Source organism: Acomys minous (assembly GCF_964271855.1).
Source record: "Acomys minous genome assembly, chromosome: 12".
In the NCBI taxonomy this organism is placed as follows: Eukaryota; Metazoa; Chordata; class Mammalia; order Rodentia; family Muridae; genus Acomys; species Acomys minous.
In genome coordinates this window covers 39,448,842-39,471,542 of record NC_140493.1, presented here as the reverse complement: position 1 = coordinate 39,471,542, position 22,701 = coordinate 39,448,842, and the positions used below count along the sequence as shown (strand labels likewise).

Below are 22,701 nucleotides of genomic sequence, written 5' to 3'. Positions count from 1 at the left end.
ATTTGCATGATCTGGCCATTCTGGTGGTAGGAAGTGGTATATCACATTGCAGAAAGTTTTACTTTTAAATAAGTCAGGTTAGGTGACTCTGCCACTTGCCCTCAGTATCCAGGCAACTCCTAACCCTCACTTCCAGGAGCAGATTACATCCAACCTTCCCTCCACGTGCTCTGTGCACAGCCCTGTGCTTCGGTGTATTGCCTCCTTCCTAGTGTTCAAAGTGCAAGTTCTTCTCCACCTCGAGATTTTCATATTTACTGTTTCTTAGCTGAAATGTTCTCTCCCTTAGTTATTCCCGTGGCAGGCTCTTTCCAGTTCACTCACTGTCTTAGGGTTTCTACTGCTGCAGTGCAACACCATGATCAAAAAGCAAGTGGGAGGGAAAGACTTTATTTGGCTTACACTTTCATGTTGCTGTTCATCACCAAAGGAGGGCAGGGCAGGAACTCAAGCAGCCCTGGATCCTAGAAGCCGGAGCTGATGCTGATGCAGAGACCCCAGAGGGGTGCTGCTCACTGGCTTGCTTCACATGGCTTGCTCAACATGCTTTCTTATAGAACCCAGGACCTCCAACACAAGGATGGCCACACCCACAAAGGGATGGGCCCTCCCCGACTGATGACTAATTGGGAAAGTGTCTTACTGCTGGGTCTCATGGAGGCATTTCCTCAACTGAGGCTCCTTCCTCTTTGACAGCTCTAGCTTCTGTCAAGTTGACAGAAAACCAGCAAGTACATCCATGCAGTCAAGAAATATTATGGGTGATCAGGTTTCCTCTCAGATGTGTTTCCTTCCTTGCACAATCTTTTCTTAGCCGTCGCAGAGTATAGTCATGGCAGCTCCTTGTAGTACCCATGATCCTTCCCATTTCCTCTCTTAGGATGTGTTTTCAGTGAGATGCTGAAGAAACAGTTCATCAGTTAAGAGTGTATACTGCTCTTCCTGAGGAAGCCAGTTTGGATCCCAGAAGTGTAACAGGCAGTTCACAACTATCTATAATTCCAGCTCCGGGGAATTTGACACTTCTACCCTCCAAGGGCACCCACTCACATGTAGCATACATTCACACAGACACACATGAAAAGGATATGTTTCTGCTTCTTTATACTAAAATATAGGCTAATAACAGAGTTTATATACATGTTTAATGCCTAAAATGCCAGGCACAAAAAATATATTTTTAAAATTCTTCATTGAAAAAAAAACTGTTGAATGGAAGGAAAAACATTGGTAGATAACATTTGCAAAGAGAATTATAAAATAGTAACGCTCACGGAACTCCTCTGTCTTCCTTACTATTCTATTGCTGTGAAGAGACACCATGGGCCAGTCCATGATCATTATGTCAGGTAGCACGGCAGCAGGTAGACAGGCATGGATGGGGCTGAAAGGTTACAACCTAACACACAGGCAGGAAAGAGAGAGAGAGAGAGAGAGAAACTGTGCTTTTGAAACCTCAAAGCCCATCCCCAGGGACACACCTCTTCCAACAAGGCCACACCTCCTAATCCTTCCCCCAGAATTCCACTAACCAGGAACCGAACCAAGAATTCAAATATACAAGCCTGTGGAGGCCATGCTCACTCAAAATACCACACCTTCTCTTCTCCCACTCAGCTGATAAAATTAAGCTCAGGAAGATATAGTAACTTGGTCATGTTCATGGCACATTCTTTACAGAGGTAGGGTTTGAAACCAACATCATGATTTGGGGGGGTGGTTGAGACAGGGCTTCTCTGTGTAGCCTTGGCTGTCCTAGACTCACTTTGTAGACCAGGCTGGCCTCGAACTTGTAGCAACCCACCTGCCTCTGCCTCCCGAGTGCTGGGATTAAAGGTATGCGCCACCACGCCCAGCTCCTGATTTTTATTCTAGCATCCTACATTGTTTATAAGAACAGGAGACAAGATTTTACACTGTCTAAATGTGTCCACAACAGAGCATTGGTGGCTGACACTGGTGGAAGGCCAACAACATAGCAAGAAACTATGAGATGGAATCAATGATGATGCCCCCCTCAAATCATCCTTGACCTTGGTTCAGAAGAAGAAGATAATTGAAAAGATAAATATGAGTCCATTGCCCACTCCTGTGAAGTAAAGCAAAGAAACCATCTTGGCTAGAATAATTTCCCTGGGTTACAAGAGCCTGAGATCTTTCAGGAGGCCATGCTGTTCCAGGTGAGAGCCCTGCCTCACACGCTTCCTTGGGGTGAGCCTCAGACTATACCCCAGTGTGGGTCTAGGGGCCAGCTGCATAAGTGGAGGGGTAATCAGTACCTTGGAGAATGCCAGCCAAAAGCACTGCTGACACCACTTTCGGTCTCACTGAATCATCTCCAGACCCCATGACTGGATGATTCATGGATCTTTGGGGTCATGACTATCAGGTGCTGACCTAGAAATGAGAGCTGAGTTCTTAAATGGAAAGAGAGCCTGTAATCGGAACTCTGGCTTGTCCAGTGCTTCGACCTATGGCTCTCTGGCTTTCTGGAGACTAATGGAAGACACATTCGTCTTTTCCATATCAATCTGAGTGAGGAGAAGCAGAAACCAACGAGACAGGAGAAGGTGTGACTATCGGAGATGTAAACAATCTGGAGCCTTTACACTGAGCTGCTAAGACAACTCACCCACCCTGCAGGAGGTCCCAGCTCCTTGGGTTTTTCCACAGAACAGCTGAAGCACCATCCCAGATGTTTGGCTGGAGTCTCTCAGATGGATGCTAGAGAGAATGAAATGGAAGCTGCCATCATCATCATCATCATCATCATCATCATCATCATCATCTTCGTACATCCCTCTAGGTCACCCTCTCTAAGACAGGAGGAAACCACACTAGGACACACCAAAGTCTGGAGGTGCTTTGTCCCCAAAGGATTCATGTGTTAGATGTGTGGTGCTCACTGGGGTGGTTTTAAGAGGTAAGATTTAGAGTGAGGTAACTAAGGCACCGAAAGGGCTGCCCTTGGAAAGAATTCACGCAGATCTCCTAGAGCAGGCTACTTCTCTCAAGAGTAGATCATAAAGTAAAGTGGGCTCACTCCAAACTTCAGCCTCTTCTACTCATGCTGAGCCCCCCCGCTTTTTTTTTCTTTACCTGTACTATACTGTAACTCAGGTGAGGCAAAGGAGATATCTCTCATATTTGACTTTTAGTCTCCAAAAGCTAACTACATAGTTTTTTCAAAGTGTCCAGCCTCAGGTATTTTGTTTTCACAGCAGAAGGTGGACCAGTAGACATGAACTTCAGGAAGCAAGAATCAGTGGGAACAACCTTGGAAGAATGGCAACCACATCTGGTAGGAAGTCTGAGACATTAGCCAGAGGTTATGTGACTTACTGACTGCCAACAAGGACTTGTAGCCAGGCTGGCAAACCCCAGAGCCCACATTCTAGCTATATATAACTTGATACCACCTCCTTAATCTCTTGTTATTGCCCTAGGCAAACACGTAGGGAGACACAGTTGCTAGGTCAAATTGTATGGCCTCTTTAATACTGTTGATGCATACTGCAACAAAAAAAAATCCCCAGGAAGGAAATGCTAATTAAGAACCTCAGTAAGCACTCATGTGGACACCTATCTGGCTCACCCAGTGAATATTATCACTGGGAAAACCTCTATGGGTTCTGTAAGTTACAAAGACTTGTTTTGATTTTTCATTTTGAATATTTCTTCAATTGCTTATTTTGCATAGCTGCATCATTTAGAAGCATTGGTTACAAGTAAAAGAAGGCAATTTTTTCTCCTTTTACTGAGACATAAAATTTGCACATATTTATAGACGGCAGAATGATGTTATGTATGTGTACTGTGTGTGATGGTCCAGCCAGGGGAATAATACCTTCCATTTCTATGTCTTTATCAAGTCAGGATAGGAAGCATTTATTTTTTTATGTTGGGAACTTTCAAACTCCTTTCTAGCTCTTTCTAAATCTATCATAGATTGTCATACATAATAGGTATTTTACTGTGCTACAAAACACCAGTATTAATGTCTCCTTTGTATCTTGTTTCCCTTATCTGACCTTCTAGGCCCCCTTTCACTGTCATTCCCAATCTCCAGTGACCAAACTCCATCTGCTCCTTTATGGTCTTGATGTTTTAACCCCACAAATGACTAAAAAATGTGTGGTATTTAGGTCTGACTCATTTCACTTAACATGATAACCTCCAAGTCCATCCATGTTGGTGTAGATAAACTGTAATATTTCCTTCTTTTGTAACTCCATGATGCGCCATTTTGTGTATATATCACATTTTTGTTATCCATTTATCTAGCAGTGAATACCTTGATTGGTTATATACTGACTATTGTTACTGGTGCTGCAATAAATATAGGCATGAAAATATTTTCTTGAGATAATAATTTTATTTTCTTTGCATATGCATTCACTCCATAGCTGGATTGCTAGGTCATATGCTAACCTTATTTTTTTGTTTTTAAGGAATTCCCATAGTGTTTTCTATACAAATTTACATGACCACAAATGATGTATGGGTTTCCTTTTCTCTGCTTCCTGTCAGCACTTATTTTGAATAGGTTTATTTTCTTGGCTGTTTTTTGTCCTTGATGCCAGCCACTCCAATGGGGATGGTGTGATGTCATATTATAGATTTTTATTTGCATTTCCCTGCTGATCAATGAATCTGAACATTTTTTCTAAGTTCTTGATCATCTCATCTTTTTTTGAGAACTGTCTATTCAAATATCTAGGCTATTTTTTAGTTGGATTATTTCCCTCTTCTGGCTGTTTTTGATAATATTTTTAACCTCATATATGCTAGGGGTCAGATAGCTAGCTTGGAAGTGCTCCTTCCCCCTCCTACCTCTTCAGAGTGTCTCTTAACTCTGTAGATTGTGCTATTTGCCACAGAAAAGATTCTCCATTAGAGAAATGATCCAATTAACTACTTTTAGTTGTAAATTAAAGAATTGAAAGCATGCCAGATAGCTCGTGGAATTTAAAGGAAATCTTAGAAAATTAATCTGAAAATGATCTGTGATCAGAGCATCTCCTGAGCCCCAGGCAACAGGAAAGGACAGGTGGTGTGGTCTTGTAGGCTACTGTCAGTGGGGTGAGTCAGTTTAACATCCGTCCCCTGGTCATATGTCTAATTTCTGTAAGGTGGTACAGGAAAAAGTCCCCTGACTCAACCAAGACAGCACATGTGTGTGTTGGGGGCGGGGAATAAATTACTGTTACAAAAGGGTGGAATAGATCCTAGACAGCTAAAGGACAATAAACGCCTGCTTGGGACTTAAGTTTGATGGCTCCCAAACCTTTCATCTTTTTATTAAATTAAAAGTTCTTGCTTCTTTACTCTGGGTCATCATCCGTTCTTATAGTTGATCAAATAAAATAAAGAGTGCTAACTTTTTCTGCATGATGTTCAATCACAGCACTCGGGGAGCAGAGGCAGGTGGATCCTTGAGTTCAAAGCTAGCCTGGTCTACAGAGTGAGTTCCAGGACAGCCAGGGCTACACAGAGAAACCCTGTCTCAAAAAAAAAAACCTAATAGTAGAAGAGGAGGAGGAGGAAGAGGAGGAGGAGGAAGAGGAGGAGGAGGAGGAAGAGGAGGAGGAGGAGGCAGTTCATCATCGTTCAATGGAGAGAGGACCTCTTTGGCTGAGATAAATATCTGAAAACACAGAAATATGAAAATAAGACTCCTTCAACTTGTCTACCGAAATAATCAAGAGGAAAGAGATAAGGATAAACAGATCAGCCCCTTGACAACAGGCTGGCAAGAGTTTTTGCTTTTTGTTTGTTTTGGGGTTTTTTTTGTGAAGAGCCGGACAGCAAATATCCTATGCTTTTCCAGACTACATAGTCTCTGCCATAAATACTCACCACTACTGCTGTGGGAAGGAAATAAACAAACATGGTTGTGGTCTAATAAAACTTTATTTATAAAATCATGTGGCAGACAAGATTCTACCTGAAGCCACACTATTGGCAATGGGATACTAGCGCTACACTGTAAGTGTCCAAGCTCCATGGAGAAATCAGCCAGAGAAGAACTGAAGTCTTCTCATCAACAGTCCATCTGAGCACCCACCTGGCCACTTGTACTGTTAGTCATATGAGCGCATCATCTTGAAAATGGATCCTTTGGCCCCCATATTAACAGGTCCAGGTGATTCTACATGGCACAGAAATGAATAACCTAGATGGACCCTGTCCTAATGCATGACCCACAAATTTAGAAAATAAAATGAACTTGTTATTTTAACCACTATTCCTAGACACTTTGTCATTCATTGGTAGATAGCAGAAACCAATCTATTTTTTTCCCTTCAATTTGGTTGGAGATAAATAGTCATTTGAAATTTTGTGAGCTGCATGTCATTAAAAGCAGCCACTGATGTACATTAGAACTGAATGGACAATCTGGGCAAGAAGGAAAGTTCTAGATCTCCCACTCAAATCTCTCTTCTAGTAGGATTAGTGTGAACCTGGCAGTCTTGTAAGCAAGTATGTCATACAATTCTGATTTCATGAACTAAAATTCTTAGTTGCGTACTGAACAGGGAAAGCAAACACGCATACATTCATGTTCCTCTCACCTTATGTCTTCAAACTGCTTTTGATTTGAGCCCTAATAATTTAGTGTAGGCTATTTGTAGCCTCCAATCTGGTTAGGTTTCAAGGTTAAGAAAATCCTGTATCTATAATACGTGAACAAAGGGGATGCTAAAACCCCAATCCTCATGAACCTGTAGTTTGATCAAAATTGAACCTGAAGACTTGTCTTCCAATTTTAGAATCTTAAAATATTCACAACTGCAAAATTAAAGATCTCTGTCAAAGACACAGTATGAAAACCTTTATCATGCTCATTCTAGTTCTTCCTGCAAAAGGCAATAGTCATCAGACACCTTGGGGACTTTTCTGGATTCTGTCACAGACAACAGGTCCTCTCTGCAAGGCACAGCTGCTGAGACTTTACCATTATCTGCAGATAAGATATCCAAGGGCTTGTCGGTGTGGGTGGACACAGGCTGGGGCTGGGTGTCTTGGGAGCAGATTTGCTTTGATGGGTGCAGACAGGGAAACTGATTCACAGGCACAGGACTGCCCCAGATCTGTTTCAGTTATACACAAATAGGGTCATGGTCTGTGTGTTCTTTGCTGCTTAAGCACTTATTTGAGAACAAGAAAAAGAAAAACCTAAGAGTTAAATGGTGGTCTCTTCACTGCTTCCAACAGTCAGTCCAAAAAGCAAATGTTATTTAAGTGGCATTTGATATGTCTCTAGTGGCAAGCTTGGAGTTGTTTTATTTGAATATTATTGCATATTAAGTATAAAAATAATATGGCATTTTCATAAATGTGTGCAATGTTATTCAATTGTATCCTCTTCGCCCTAAAAAAAAAAAATCTATGATTCCAAGATGGAAATTCTATGTTTAAGATTGATTGGCTACTATTCATTACCTATTGGCTCAAATGGGCCTCCCAGTTTAGTGGACCCATCTCCTCACAAAAGACTAGCAACTTAAATAGAGTTATTAGGAGGAAAAGACCTAGAAGATGGAGAAGAGAGGAATCCAGTGAGAGACCAGGAAGGACCGAGGGAAGCATAAGTCTCTGGGTTTCCGGGTTGGATGTGCCAAACAGACGAAGAAATGGGCTGTAACCAGGTGTGGTAGTGTCTGCTTGTAATCGCAGAATGCCAGAGGCTCAAGGCCTGCCTCAATAATGTCAAATAAAAAGGGTGGAAAGGGCGGGACAGAAAGAAAGGACAGTAAGGAAAGGAGAGAATAGGAGAGTGGGGAGAGAGAGGGGGAGGAGAAGAGAAAGGAAAAGAAAGGAATGGGAAAGGGAAGGGAGGAACAAAGACAAGAGAACGGAAGGGTGGGGCGAGGGGGGTTGCAGGACACTAATGTTTCCTGTTTCTTTGGCTAAGCCTCAAGAAAACTTCCAAGGAGACTTTCTAGATCCTTACGGATATTCATTAAATGGTAAATAGGAAAAAACTTAGAAAAAATGTTAAGTAGATACAGTTATAATGATCCTAAAAAAAAATTTAATCGTTGATACCAGTTAACATAGATGTTCTCTTTCTGTTCAAAAATTGGTGCTAACCTGTGTGGAAACGGGGAGGCTTGAAAGGAAGCAAATGACCAGCAGGTGCCTTTGCTCGGTGCCCACGAAGCACCAGGCTGCACTGGGCACACTGAACGGATGCTCCTGTCAACTGCTCAGACAAACGGCAAAGACATTAAGCACCCCCACCCTACAGATGAGTGATGTTGAGGCTCGCAACACTTGCTCAGCATCAGCCAGACAACGATAGGTTTAAGTTAGCATCTGGTTGAGACTAAAATCCGTCCTCCTCTCATCGTGGGCATCCAAACCCCAAAATACTTTTTAGCTTGTCACTTCAGTGATAAGCAAAGTAATAATTTTTATTAGCACTCGATGAAAGTTTACCATTTTATCAACATTGAGCTAAGTCTGTCACTTATTGCTGTATTCAGCCCTCACTCCAACCCCGTGAACAGCTAATACTGTTCTCCTGTCACTACCAGGAACCTTTTGCTCAGGAACACACAGTGAAATCGCAGAGGTTTAAGCCAGACAAACTGACACCAAACACCGGTGTCTTGAGTGCCGCACATTGCAAACTTATTTTAGTTCAATCAGCCATAAATAAAAAAAACCTGTTGTTGCTCAGTGCACTAAGAAGGAGAGAGGCAGAGGAGATTTTAGCTATAATCCAGGAGGTTGATAAACAGAGAAATGCTTCTTCGGCACCTGGAGGTTACTGAGGGGTAAACTCTACAGTGAAACAGACCAGCCTGCGATTTCTCACACACACACACACACACACACACACACACACACACACACACACATACACACACACACACACACACACACACTTTTCTTCCCTGGCCCCAAATGCAATTAGTAATCATGAGTTGCATTCAGTCAACCATCTCTGATGTTCTTAAGTACACAATGCTATTTCTATCCTCCCATGACTACAGCTGCCATGGGACACTTTCCTGCAAGAACAACATCCTGGCTCTCTTCATCTGGTCCTGGAAAAGGTTTCTGGCATGAGTGGGAAGATGGGGGCCAGCATGCAAATGTTTACATACAGACAGTGCAGCGGGGAGCTAAGCACATGAGAGAACTCGATTCCAAAACAGGAACCAAAACGCACTTCAGAAGCTCTCTTGGCCTTGGGATGGATCCTTTTTTTTTAAAGGACATGGCTGTGGGTACCACCCTCTGTTCACAGGCTTGTCCTCTGTCCTCCATGTCAATGTGACTTTCTGTACCCAAGATGAGACCTGATGATCTCGTTACCTGGGCTGCAGAAATGCAAACAATTCCAAGTCCCTAGGGCAAGACTGCGGGAAGAAGGCCTGCAGGAGCAGTGGCTGTGAGCGTACTCTCACGTGCAAGTAAAAGGATGTCACATGCATGCAAGTGTATACCCAAAATAAAGAACTGGCCTATGCACCGCAAAATGCTAATGTAAGGGCTAGGAAGAGGCCAGATCACTAAAGTGCTTGCTGTGCAAGCGTAAGGACCTGAGTTCAAATCTTCGGTACTCATGTTAAAAAAGAAATAAAACAACAACAACAACAAACCAATCTGCAACAGGCACAATAGTCATTTCCTGTAATATTTGTGGTCGGTTTGCTGGAGTGGCCAGCCCAACCCTGTCTCAGAAACAATATAAAACCAAATAAAACACAATCAAATGGAAAGCACTTGAAGGAGATCCTTGATGTAGACCCATGTATGCCCCAACATACATGTCTACACACACAGGCACTAGCACATACACAAACAGTGGAATACAAACACAGGAGCACACACACACACATTCACAAGTTAGTGTTATAAATAATAAACAAAGCCAGTGGCAGTGTGTCAAGCTAAAGGACCTAGAAGACACGGCCACTGTGTGTAGTGCATGATGACCTTCACTGCAGCTGGGCTGGAGAGGAGGAAGAGAGAACTCCTAGGAAGCCCATGATGGGGCAACTGCAAAATTGAATCTGGAGGGTTAGCTAACAGCATGAAGCCAAAGTTAAATCTCAGCTTGAGCACTGTGCTAAAAGACTGTTCAAAATGACAATGGCCAAACCATATATAAACACAGAAACGGAACCCCAATCTGCAACAGTCTAGCCAGGAAAGCCACCTCATACCTATGATACCCAGGATGTCATTATAATTATTCAGTGTGGCCTTGTCAAAAGCCGTATGGCCACTCCTCAGGGCAGTCCAAGAGATAAAACAATGAGTAGCTTCTACACGGATCCCAAATGGCTCGGTCTCGATGAATAACTGACCACCTCCCTACATTCAGTCCCTGTCTCCAATTTAGCATCAGGCAGACAAGGGCACCTGAACTTCCCCAGGCTCACCTCAGCTGCCCTTTTCCACCACAATATAGTCTCTGCCAGAATGACAGTGCCTCCCTTCCTTGCTACAGGATAGGCAGCCTTTGCTTTGCTCATGGGTTTGGTCCCTGTTTGTCGCCTCAGCACAGTGTCATGTGAACACTCTTGTTTATTGGAAAGATGTGCTGAAGTGTTTAGTTGTAAAGAGTCTGCTCTCGGTCCTGAAGTGACTTGGGGTGGGGGCAGGGGGAGGGGGGCACATTATATCTATACAGACAGAAACGAAGCAGATAAGACAGTAGACTAACAGCTCCTGTACCCGGGCTAATAGTAGGAGAATTCTTCACACAATCCTGACCACTTTTTAAAAGTGAGAACTTATTCCTGAATACGAAGGGTTTTACAGTATCTCCACTTGACTGCTCACCTCCTGACGTGTTGGGCAGGTCACCCCTATTCACCTGAGATTATAAACAAGGGGCTGGGACTTGTCTGTGTTGCTTCATCTGTCTGTTCTCCTTGCAGGAGATAGGGCCCATCGATCTATTCCTGAGGGAATAATCATATGCCCCGCCACACACAGCACGCCTCGATCTCTTTGGCGATTATTTGTTTGTACTGTTGAGCACGTAGAGCAGTGGTTCTCGGCCTGTGGGTCACGACCCCTTAGAGGGTCTCATACCAGAATTTGTATTACAAGTCATACCAGTAGCAACACAGTTATGAAGTACCAACAAAATAACTTTCTGGTTGGGGGGGGGGCGTCACCATGACATGAGAAACTGTATTACAGGGTCGCAGCCTTAGGAAGGGTGAGAACCACTGACACAGAGAATCTCAGAGCTGTCTCTGTTTTTCCCCGTGGGCCAAGGGTGCAGAAACACTGTGATATGGATCAAGCCTCATGTGTACCCTGGACCATGTGATGCAAGATCTCACAAACTAGGGATTTCAAGGCTACTGGAGGCTGGCCCCTACCTAGCCTTGCCTTCAGACTCTTCCTCCTACCTTGCTACATTAAGCTTGTCCTATTCCTTGTATGCTCCTCTTATTCATTAACACCGCAGTTCTTTACCTGGGCTGTACACTGAGACAGCAAAGAAGCTTGAAAGAATGCCATGCTGGTCCTATGCCCCAGATGCTTAATTGTTCCCAGGTGCAGCCCGGGCCTTTTAGCCCCACCTCCACCCGACCCCCACCCCCACCGTGGAGGATTCTTAAACATATGCGGCTGAGATTGAGAACCACTTTATTCATACATTGCTTGTAGGAAATATACTCTGGAGTGTTTAGCCATAGAAGGATGTCTGCCCTTAACCCTCGAATGGTTAGGAAAAATATGCTCATATCTATAGAAAAAGGGGGAGGCAGGAAAGCCTGTATCCATGAAGCTCTCATTTCTAGATTCTCCATTACTTAAGGGACATGCCTGGTCCTTCACCCAGTCTGATCTCACTAATGACCCCACATAGAAGCACCCTGTCCTGAGATAGTGAGGATTTGCTTGGCCTTTACAATTTATTTTACGATTTATTTTAGAGTCTTTCCCAACAACAAATTAAGGAGAGATGAGCGGGTCAACAGCAATCATAGCTAATCATTGTAATTTCCTATCTATAAACTCCCGGCTTATATTTACAAACACCCCCCTGACACACACAAGCACCGAAACCATTCCCCTGTGACTGTACAAGTTGCTACAAGACAGAACACAACAGACTGTTCATCCAGATGCAGTTATAAGATACTGAAAGCACACGGAGCAAAGACATGATGAAATCGCCTCAGATTTACAGCAACAGGTGGCAGCCTCTGAGAAGGCGTAGACGTGGTCATCTGGCCTCTTGTACACACACACACACACACACAGCAGAGGGAACAAGGAGACCCAGCACCAAGAACTCTGTTGTAAGCGCTGTGGCTTACCAAAGTGGCTTGGAAGGGCACAGGGATGTGAGGAAAGCATGCATGTGCCCACTTGGCTCTTAACCCAAGCACTCAAAAGCACCGCAGAGGGGGCTCCCAAGCAGTCCTCCCAATAAAATCAGTAGCTATAGGTAAGGCCTGGGCATTGCTTTTTAAAGCTTCCTAGGCAAACCACACTGTGTGCTTGACTTTGAAAAATGACCTCCGCAGAGAATCCTCTACCTCCTGAGCTGGGCAGGACACTGAGTTCCCCGTGCCTTCAGCCTTCCAAGCCAGGCTTCGCAGCCTCTTAGAGCTTCCTTTTCTTTTCTTTTCACTATACAGCTGAAGCTGGCCTTGAACTCCTGGTCTTCACTACGTACATAATAATACACACACTCGTATCTGCTCACACTCAAAACACACGGGCCTGTGGAGCAAACGTTTCTGCAAACTCATCTAACTCACCGGAGTTTCTAAACTACAAAGCCATCTTTTCTAACCAGACAGGCTTACCCTATGGAAGTCCCTGAAATATCTGCCAGTGCCCTGCTCAATAGAAACACCAGCACGTAAAAACGTCAGTTGACCTATTCAGTCAAAGCTATAAGGAGACAGGTTCAAGACTTGGTGTGCTCCTGCGGTTACTTCCTGGTGTTAAGTGCCACACCTAGAATTTGCTGGCTTGTTTTTGGCACAGCTCTGGTGTAGTTCCATGCTGTCCTAGGATCATTGTGTAGCCAGTGCTGGCCCTGAGCACCTGGACCTCTGGCTCCCACCTCCCCGGTGCCGGGTTACAGGCATGTGCCGCCGTGTCTGGTGCATATAAGCTGTGTGACATTAAATTAATCACTTAAAACCTTCTTGTGGCTTAAGACCTTTATTCAAGTCTCAGTTTCTGTACCAACAAAATGAGATTAATATCCATATCCCGTTCATAAGGCTGTTAGATAATAAAAGCAGAGCTCTCTACCAGATAGCACTCCTGTCACTAATCCCTGCTAGGGACCAAAGTTTGCCCTAAAATGTATAAAGTGCCCCCAAAACCCAACTCAGTGATGTTTCATCTTGTCTGAACAGTGGCCGTGACTCGTTAAAAATGGTCTCCAGTTGGGACAAGGACCACTACTCTGTGGTTTCCTGCTGAGAATCCAAGGTCCCATCTGGGTAACCTTGCCTCTCCGGTTCTGATTATTCCAGCCTTAAAAGAACCAGTGGGCAGGAAGGATAGCTCAGTGGTTAGAAGAGGATACCATCCTTGCAGAGGACCAGAGTTTGGTTCCCAGCACTTGCACAAGGTGGCTTATGGCAGATTGTAGCTTCAAAGGATCCAAAGCTCCCTTCTAGAGCCCCAGGACCCTGCACCCAGTCGCACAAACTTACATACAGATGCACACCTGTATGTGCATAATTAGAAATAACATCTTTAAGGAACAATGGTAATCAGCCATGACTGGTGATCTGCTCTGGGGTCACTGGTTTGCATCTCTGATTACAACAGGATCCAGATCAGGTGGCAAAAATGTCAAGGTCAGGCCTAGAAACCAGCACTCCAATATCGGGAGTGTTTGGAGTCCTTCGGAGAATTTGAGATGTCCACCCCAGAAGGTTTCAGGCATGAATAACATCAGAAGCGCCTGCAGAATTTGTCACAGAGGACAACCAGGATGGCTCTGCTCTCCAAACCTGACCGCACCGATCTGGACCCAGCGCATGAGTCTTCCTAACAAGGGAGCCAGGCAGCTGTGAAGCCACGCCTGGAGACACACTGACCTTAGAGGATGACAAACAGAGCGCTCTGAGAAGCCGCATACATTGTGGAAGGAGTGCAGCCTGTGACACCAGACACTGCTTGAGTTTGAACCAGGAACTTCATCTCAGCTAGTTCTATGCTCCCTAAAATATTGACTTCATCACTTATATAACTATTTAAAATACTACATGTAAGAGTATCTGAAAACCCTCCAGTATAGTACCCAATACACTGACGCTCAGTGTAAGTTTATTCACTGTGGACCAAAGAGCATAGCACAAAAAAATAACTTGATGTCCTCAACCAAGGTGTCAGAGATAATTAGAATAAATAGGCTTAGAGTAATGAACGAGTTGCTACAGACCAACATGGGCCTCCTTTGCCAAGGAGAATGTCCAAGGTCAGTTCCTCATCGAACCAGGTGTTTCCCACCTAAGCTAGAAACTCCATTTTTTGTTTGTTTGTTTGTTTGTTCTGGGAATGTTTAAAAGGCTCAGAGTGGCTTTGTGTTCTAACAGTTGGCTACCCTGCCCCACAAACAGGCAACAGATAGCAAGCGCAATCTTTCAAAACAGTCAGGAGGCTGGAGAGATGGCTCAGTGGTTAAGGGCGCCACCTGCTCTTCCAAAGGTCCTGAGTTCAATTCCCAGCAACCACATGGTGGCTCACAACCATCTGTAATGTGGTATGGCGCCCTCTCCTGGCCTTCAGGTATGCATGCAAGCAGAGCACTGTATACATAACAAAATAGAAAAAAAAACGCCACAAAGCTCTTGGGCATCCTCGAGCACTGCAGCTTTTCTCTGCAATCGTTCTTGAAGTTTTTCAACTCTGTATGCAAAGGGCACAGTAAAGAAACGGACATCGCTGCTCCATGGGTGGAAAAGAAAAAACTTTATTCCAAACTGCCACGTCTGTCTCTCGGGAAAGCAGAGAGCAGTGTGATGGGGGAGAGATGAGTGGCTGCATAGAGGGGAGCCTGTGAGCTGGGGGCAGTTTAGGGTCCAGGAGGGGGTGAGAAGGGCTAGGATGCTAGCACATGAAACAGGTACCTGTGATACTGTGTGAGCACGGAGGCCGGCATGGGCTTTGATATGCTTGTGAGCGCCTTCTGCCAGAGGTAAAGGAAATCACTCCTTTTGGCGGATGGGAACCAGTTTCGCAACTTCCTGAGGGGTACTGGCTTTTCCCTAACTAATAGAACTCCTCCTATAGTCCAGGTTGCACTCGTTTCTTGATATTTAGACAACCTTTTGGAATTTGGGGAACTGGAGGTTCATCTATCTGGACATGAAAATTCTACTTTCAGCCGGGCGTGGTGGCGCACGCCTTTAATCCCAGCACTCGGGAGGCAGAGGCAGGCGGATCGCTGTGAGTTTGAGGCCAGCCTGGTCTACAAAGTGAGTCCAGGACAGCCAAGGCTACACAGAGAGACTCTGTCTCGAAAAAACCAAAAAAAAAAAAAAAAATCTACTTTCATTCCTAGAAGTGGCACTCACCAAATTTCCCATCTCCCAAACTTCTCTAGAGAGGGAATAAGCCTCTCTCTCTCTCTCTCTCTCTCTCTCTCTCTCTCTCTCTCTCTCTCTCTCTCTCTCTCCAGTAAGCCCCTTTTCTCAGCCAGACAGGCCTAGAGTCAGACGTCAGTGTCAGCTGATGCCCCTTCAGGTGCCTGCCCACCCCCAGTGGGTAACCTGTGACCCTGAGGAGCCATTACAACAACACTTGTATCCTTGAATCACAGCCTCTGGGGATTTTTTTCACTCTAGAAGTGATGAGACCAGACTATAACCGTGTTAGGTATCCAGAGCCCAGCATGCCAATTGTATTTACCCAGCCACCCCTACCTTAAGAGTACAACAGTGTCCCAATGACAGCAAGACACAGAACAGGAGGGAGCAACTTGTAATTCCTCACACTATGGCTTCCATTCAGCTCTTTCCTCATCCCTCCCTGAGAGATGATCAGATGATCGCATGCTGGGAGTGTTATCTTTTAAGCTGTTATACGGATTCTGTCTCCTGCTGCAGTGATGACACCAGGGTCCCTGCCACTTCCAGAAACACACTGGTCTGGCTCTCTGCTCAGGCCACAGTTTTCTGGGCAGGTTCATCTCAAGTGTGTGATGCTGAGTCCTGAACGCATGCTCCAGATTACCACGGCCAGGCAAGGAGTCATCATCTCTCCTCAAAATGGAGTCAAAATCTACTTATAAAATGGAGTCTCTCAGGTCAAGCCGCACAGTCTGGAGGATCACTGTTTAGCACAGACAGTATAAATTTAGATCAGGGCACAGCCTGATCCCAGCAACCTCCACTGCTGACTGCTGTCAGCCTTCTAGAAGGTCGCTGTTGGTAGCCTCTAGACAAGGCTTGTCTACAGCCATGATAAAGTACAGATTTTAGGTCTCTAAGCCTGGCCCGTCCCCACCCACTGTTCTCTGAGGTATACCAGGCAAACATAACCAGAGCTCCAGCTCCAGGGGTCTTCAACTTTTGAGATCCAACCACTTCCCTCAGAGAAAGAAAACACGAGCCATGGTAAAGAGGCAGGAAAGGGTTTAAATCATCACAGCTAAGCTACAGCACGAAGCCAGAAGGTGTGCACTTCAAACCCATCTTCGCAGCACTCAGATGAGCTCTGGGTTTAAACAGAGGAACGCTGGGACAAGAGGTGTGACTCAGTAAGCAGTCTCAGTCAGAGTGCAGTCTGGTTGGTCGTTATCTTAACTCTGGTTCTGCAAGGTGATCAGAGTTCTGTTGCTTGAGGCGACGAGCAAGTTCCCAGGAGATGAAGAGGTGACTGCTCTTGCCTGGTGGGTGTGATCTGAGCACAGGGAGATCTGTCTGCAAGGCTCTGCTTTTCCTGCGGTGACATTCCCTGCAGGTTTGGGGCAATGCCTAGGGACTCTAGCGCCTGGTGGGGGTCTGGAACAGGACGTTGTAAGAGGTGACAGGAAGATGCCTGTTTCTTTTATCTATGTGCTGTCAGCGTGGGAAGGGGATGAGCTAGAGTTGAGAGCACCAGTTCTTAGACACCTCTCGAGTGATTAGCACACAGGCATGCAGAGGTAACCAGGAGTCTGTCCCCATATGCCAGACTCAAAGTGTCTGGAATTACATGATCTCTGTAGGCTCAAGTGAAAAGTCAGTGTTGTGCAGCAAAAGCAGGTTTGTGTTTGGTTAGTTGGTTGATTTTTGTTTTTTGTTTGTTTGTTTTGCTTTGTTTTGTTTTTGAGTACCCATTAAAGAAGTACCAGGTCAAAAGAATGTAGTCCTGGGAAAGAGGTCCTGACTCCTCAAGCCTGCAGTAGAACTAAGACAACGTAAGATGCTAACCCCGGAGAAAACCAACTGGATAAGGAAGCCTTACCAGTGCACTATGCCAGAAACAGATGAACACGTTTGTGCCTTTCCTCGGTGTCAGTTTACTAAATAACAAGAAATTCCAAGGTCCAGTTTCAATGATAGGAATTTGACAATATAGCCCACCTATATGCCTTGGTAGTCCTGATGAGGCAAATGCAAGTTCTTTTATTTAATCATCGTTAACTAATATTAGTTTTCAAATCATACAGCACATAGAAAATGTGTGTGTGTGTGTGTGTTTATGGCTCACAGAATAAATACAAGTTAAATAGCTTGCAACAGAGTCCAAAGGGTCTCCGAAGGGGGCTAATGTGCTGAGTTCATAACATAAAGAGCTGAACCAGTGCCGGGTGGGAGCAGTTGCCTGCGCTGCAGGAGTCAGGTTTGGGAGTGAACTCACAGAGTTCTATGGGGTGGAAATCCAAACAGGGTTTGGAGTGAGGAGCAGGTCTGGGACAGGAAACGGCAGGCCAGGTCCCAGTCTAGATGATGAACAGGTGAACAGGCAGGCAGTCAAGTAGGCCGCATCAGCAGCTCTAGAAACAGTGAGCCCTCATCAGCATCAGCAACCAATATGCCCGATTGTTTCCAAACACAGTCCCGACCACACTGGAAGAGCTGGGAGTGCCAGGGTGAACAAGGCAGACACATCGCTGAGGACGCTCATCAAGGAAGCAGCAAAGAAACACAGAAATGAAGGCTACCTCTGCCCAGGAAGTTCCAGAGAGGTAAACAAAATGGGAGTTGGATCTGCAGTTCTTCTGTTAGTCTATAGAACACCTTTGGGGAGGGGCACAGGGATGGAAAATATTCCTGGAAAACATTCCCTAGAGTCAGGTATAATCCTAGCAGCTCTGGGGGCAGGGGCTGAGGCAGGAGGATCACAAATCCAGGGTCTCCCTGGGTTAGACACTAAGTTCAAGGCCAATTTGGGCAACTCAGTGAAACTCTAGCTCCAAAAAGAAAAAAAAATCACAATTTTTAAAGGTAAAAAAACTGGAGTGGGGATATAGCTCAGTGGTACAGTGCTTGCTTGGCTTGTTCAAAACTCTTGTTAGAAGGAAAAGCGGGAGGGAGAAAGGAAGGAGGGGAGGGAGAATAGAGGGAGGGAAGGAAGGGGAAGGAAGGGGAGGGAGAAAAAAGAAGAAAGAATCCCACCTGGCCTCAGCAGACAGTCAACGGTTAGTGAGCTACACACAGGTTGAGGTCAGTCCCCATTGGCCCTTTAGGGCAGATACGTTAGCAGAGTATGCAAAATGCTCTTCAGGTGACCTTGGCTGTGAAGAATGAATAAGAGCCCCACAGAAGGGAAAGGCAGACAAACACCAACAAAGGCCAGGAGCTGTGGCAGAACTGGATCCAAAGATCCTGATAAACTTCCTGCCTAAGCAGGAAGTGAGCCGGCTGTGTAGGTTAAGGGTCAGATATAGAACAATTTATATCAGCTAAAAGGCAAAGGAGAGAGAGAGACAGAGATGGAGGGGGAGAGGGAGAGGGAGAGGGAGAGGGAGAGGGAGAGGGAGAGAGAGAGAGAGAGAGAGAGAGAGAGAGAGAGAGAGAGAGAGAGAGAGAGAGAGAGTTCTAGCAGGTGAGAGAGATCAAAGGGCAGAGTGCTCTGCTAGTGACAGAGTCTTCATGGGACTTCAAAATGTGGAGAGCATGAGGCCCACCCACCCTTTACAAAAACAGAATCTTCCTCTTCTGAAATAGCATTCAAACACTGAATCTCCTAAAATAATTGTTCTGAGCTCTTCATTCCCCTTTGTGAATCTGGAAAGGAACAAACACAGCTCCCTTGGTTGGACCTGATTTTGTCTGTGGTAGACAGACCCTGCCCCCCACCCAGGATGGGTCACCGGGAAGAACACTTTAATCAGACCACCACCAGCCCAACAATTCAAGGAGATAAAACACATGTGAGCGTGTACTTTTAAAGCCAGTTCTGCACAACACAGAACAGTCACATAGCTTTCCTCTCAGCCTCCCGGAATTCACCAAAAGAAAAGGACAGAGGTGGGCCAACCAAACCCCAACAGGAGCAGAGTGATTTGAGGGAAGCAAAGGGGGTCCAGAGGGAGAGGGCTTCCATCTGTCATGGAAGGGAGGGGGATGGTGGATTGGCTCAATGAAAAAGCTACTCCAGTATACGGTAGAGGCTCTTTCCCTAATGGCAAATCAGAAAGTAAAGAGTGAGGCAGAAAGGAAGTGAGGCTGGGGCGTCAGAGGATAGTCCCTAGGGACCCACTTCCCTTAGCCAGGCCCTACCCCTAAAGTTTCCACAACCACACCCCCCACCCCCCCACCCCCCCCCACCCCCCCCCACCCCCCCCCCACCCCCCGCAAAACAACGCCACCATCTAGAGAACAAGCATTCAAAACAAGAGCTTGTGGGAGGCAATTTGCATTCAAATACAGAATAAGCCTCACTTTTAAGTGTGTTTTGTGAGACTTAGGAGTATTCATTCATTCATTCATTCATTCATTCATTCAACTAGTATCTATTAAGAGTCTACTATGTGTTAGATGTGCTGGGCCTTAGGGATATAAAACTAAACAAATCAAAGACCCCCCCCCAACTGCATACATAAGGGACAAACAATAAACAAACATATAAATATGTAACTACAAGCTTTCTTTTCATGTCAGGTGAGGCTACGACACAAGAGAAAAGAAAGACAGTGGAGAAGGGGACCTGGAGGGAAGGAAAGACTCACTCAGAGGGTAGCACTTGGCCAGAGAGAGCAGAACCGACTGAGAGAGCGAGAGAGCGATCCATGCAAATAAACCAAGCAAGGAAGGAGCCAGTGCAGATGGCCAGGGTCAGAGTGCACGCAGCAAGCCTAGAGCAAGGAGGTCAGGCGCTCAAGCAGAGTTAGCAGATCGTCCCATCACAAAGGCAGACAGGTCCAGGAGATGAACTTCAGGAGAAGCATGAGATCAGGTAAGACAGAAGGACACGTGAAGAGTCGGGGTTTTTAGTGAAGCTTAGGGGACTGAGCTTCTGGTGAAGTTGTGTGAGTCCACTAATTTTTTTTCTCTTTTAATTCGTCAAGCTGCTGTGAAGCAATGGAGGGGTGGAAGGCAGGAAACTGGGTGGGACCTGAAGACCAGCAGAGCCACCTAACCAGGGCCAGAGGGGCCTGTGGAGTCTGAAGCACCAGCCGAAGACCGGACATGGACAGGACCTAGGTCCTCTACATAGCCGACGGGAGGCTCATGTTTCATGTGGGTCCACTAGTAAGGATAGCAGGGGCTGACTCTGACATGGACTCGGTTGCCTGCTTTTCAATCACATCCCCCTGATAGGACTGCCTTGCCAGGCCACAGGGGAAGAGGATGAACTCAATCCTGATGCGAATTTATGAGATGGGGTGGGGGGTGGGGGGGGCTCCCCTTTTCTAAGGAAAAGTGAATTAATTAATTAACTAATTAATAAAAAAAGAGTAAGGACAAAATGAATCTGGTGGGAGTATATATATGTATATATATTTATATAAATATGTCTATATACTTATATATATTTATATAAATATGTATATTTATATTTAGCCTGAGTGGTGCTACTAGTACCAAGAAAGGGAACAACAGGTGGTACAACTTTGGGTAATAAGGCAGGATCTAGAGCATTCCATTTGAGATGTTGGCAGAGTTCTCAGACCTTTGAGAAGGGATATTGAACAAATAGCTGGGAATATGCGTCTAGGGTTGGAGTATTATTAGACTGTCTCCAGAGTAACAGAACTTAAAGAAAAGATCTTTCTACATTTATAGAAAGGGGACTTATTAGAATAACTTACAGTTTGTGGTCCAGCTAATCCAACAGTGGCTGCCTGTGAATGGAAGGTCTAAGAATCCAGCTGGATCCAATGCAGAAGGCTGGCTGGCTCAGCTGGTCCTCAGTGTACACCAGAATCCGGAAGAAGTAGGCTCTAGTGCCAGTGAAGGAATGCGCTGGCCAGCAAGGGTGAAAGAAAGCAGGTAAAGAGAGAGGCTTCCAGCAGGGGTGGTCCAGATTACAGGTGTGTCTTCCTACTGTTGTTTTTGAATTACCAATATGGCCTAATAATTTATTTGTATTATCAGTATTATCGGTATGCTCAGCTAGCAATCAATTAAGACACAGACACCTGTTATATTTTAAAATAGCCTTAGTTAACCTGGGGCAGGGCAGATATCAATCCTCTGAACTACTTCCCATAGTGGAGCAGTTATGGGATCCCTGCCCCAATCCCATGCCATCTGCTTCTAATAATGTCTATCAAGCCACCTCCCATCCATAATCCCAATTACGTGCTAATGTTCTTCATCTGGGACAAATCCTCCATCCACGCCGGCCACGTGCTTCTCTTCCATCTAAACCATGGCGGCCTTCTTCTTTCTCCTCAGAACTCTCTCCCTTTCTTCTTCCCAGGATTCCTCTCTCTCTCTCTCTCTCTCTCTCTCTCTCTCTCTCTCTCTCTCTCTCTCTCTCTCTCTCTCTTCCCCCTCCCCGCCCCTCCAGAACCTTAACTACACCTCTACCTCCTCTGCCCTGTCCAGGTGGGATGGCTTTTTATTAACCAAAAGGTGGGTCACATAGACAGCAAGCAGTAATTAGCATCAAAATACTTAGACCATCCCCCGACATCTTACCTCAAAGATGTGGACTAGAGGTGGATCCTTTCACTTCAAGTGGTTTAATTAAGTAACGATCCGATCCCTCACCGGTGTGCCCAGCCATTTGGGGGTTTTAGTTCATTCCAGATAGAGTCAAGGTGACAAACAAACTGGCCATCACAGGGTATGAGGACACAAACTTAGGAGTCATCAGCACTTAGGCATTGTCCAAAGGTGACAGAGAAGGCCTACAGATAGATATACACAAACAGAAAAGAAACCTTGAGGCTGAGCCTGGGCCACTTCAATTTTCACAGGTTGCGAAAAGGAGGCCAATATAGAAAACAGGCCACAGAAGCCACCAGGATCCACGTGCGGAGTATGTTTTTGAAGTGGCCAATGCCATCAAAAGTTACTACCGAGTTAGGATGGAAAGCAGAGGGGACCCCAGTTTTGGCAACGTGGAGGCAGCTGGTGACCTTGAAGAGAGATCATAAAAAGTATTAAACTATTGGGCCACTGCCAAAACATAAAAAGTGGAAAACAATTTACGTCATTACAGGCAAAGTTGTGGATTTATAGTCACAACCCAGCAATTCTTTATGTAAGATCTATCACAGAGGGATTGTAGCACACATGCGCCCTGAAGCATAACTAAATATTCCTGGCAGCATTGTTCACCAGAGTCCTAGGCTGATGA

The 22,701-nt window shown here is 45.3% G+C and overlaps 1 long non-coding RNA gene across 1 annotated transcript; it reads right to left on the bottom strand.

The window, feature by feature from the left end:
* Window positions 1–419: 419 nt before the first annotated feature.
* Window positions 420–22,407, bottom strand: LOC311579519. Its single transcript, XR_014773176.1, has 3 exons — window positions 22,038–22,407; window positions 2,633–2,724; window positions 420–900 (listed from the first exon to the last, which is right to left on the bottom strand). It is a non-coding gene; the product is annotated as an uncharacterized lncRNA (long non-coding RNA).
* Window positions 22,408–22,701: the final 294 nt, after the last annotated feature.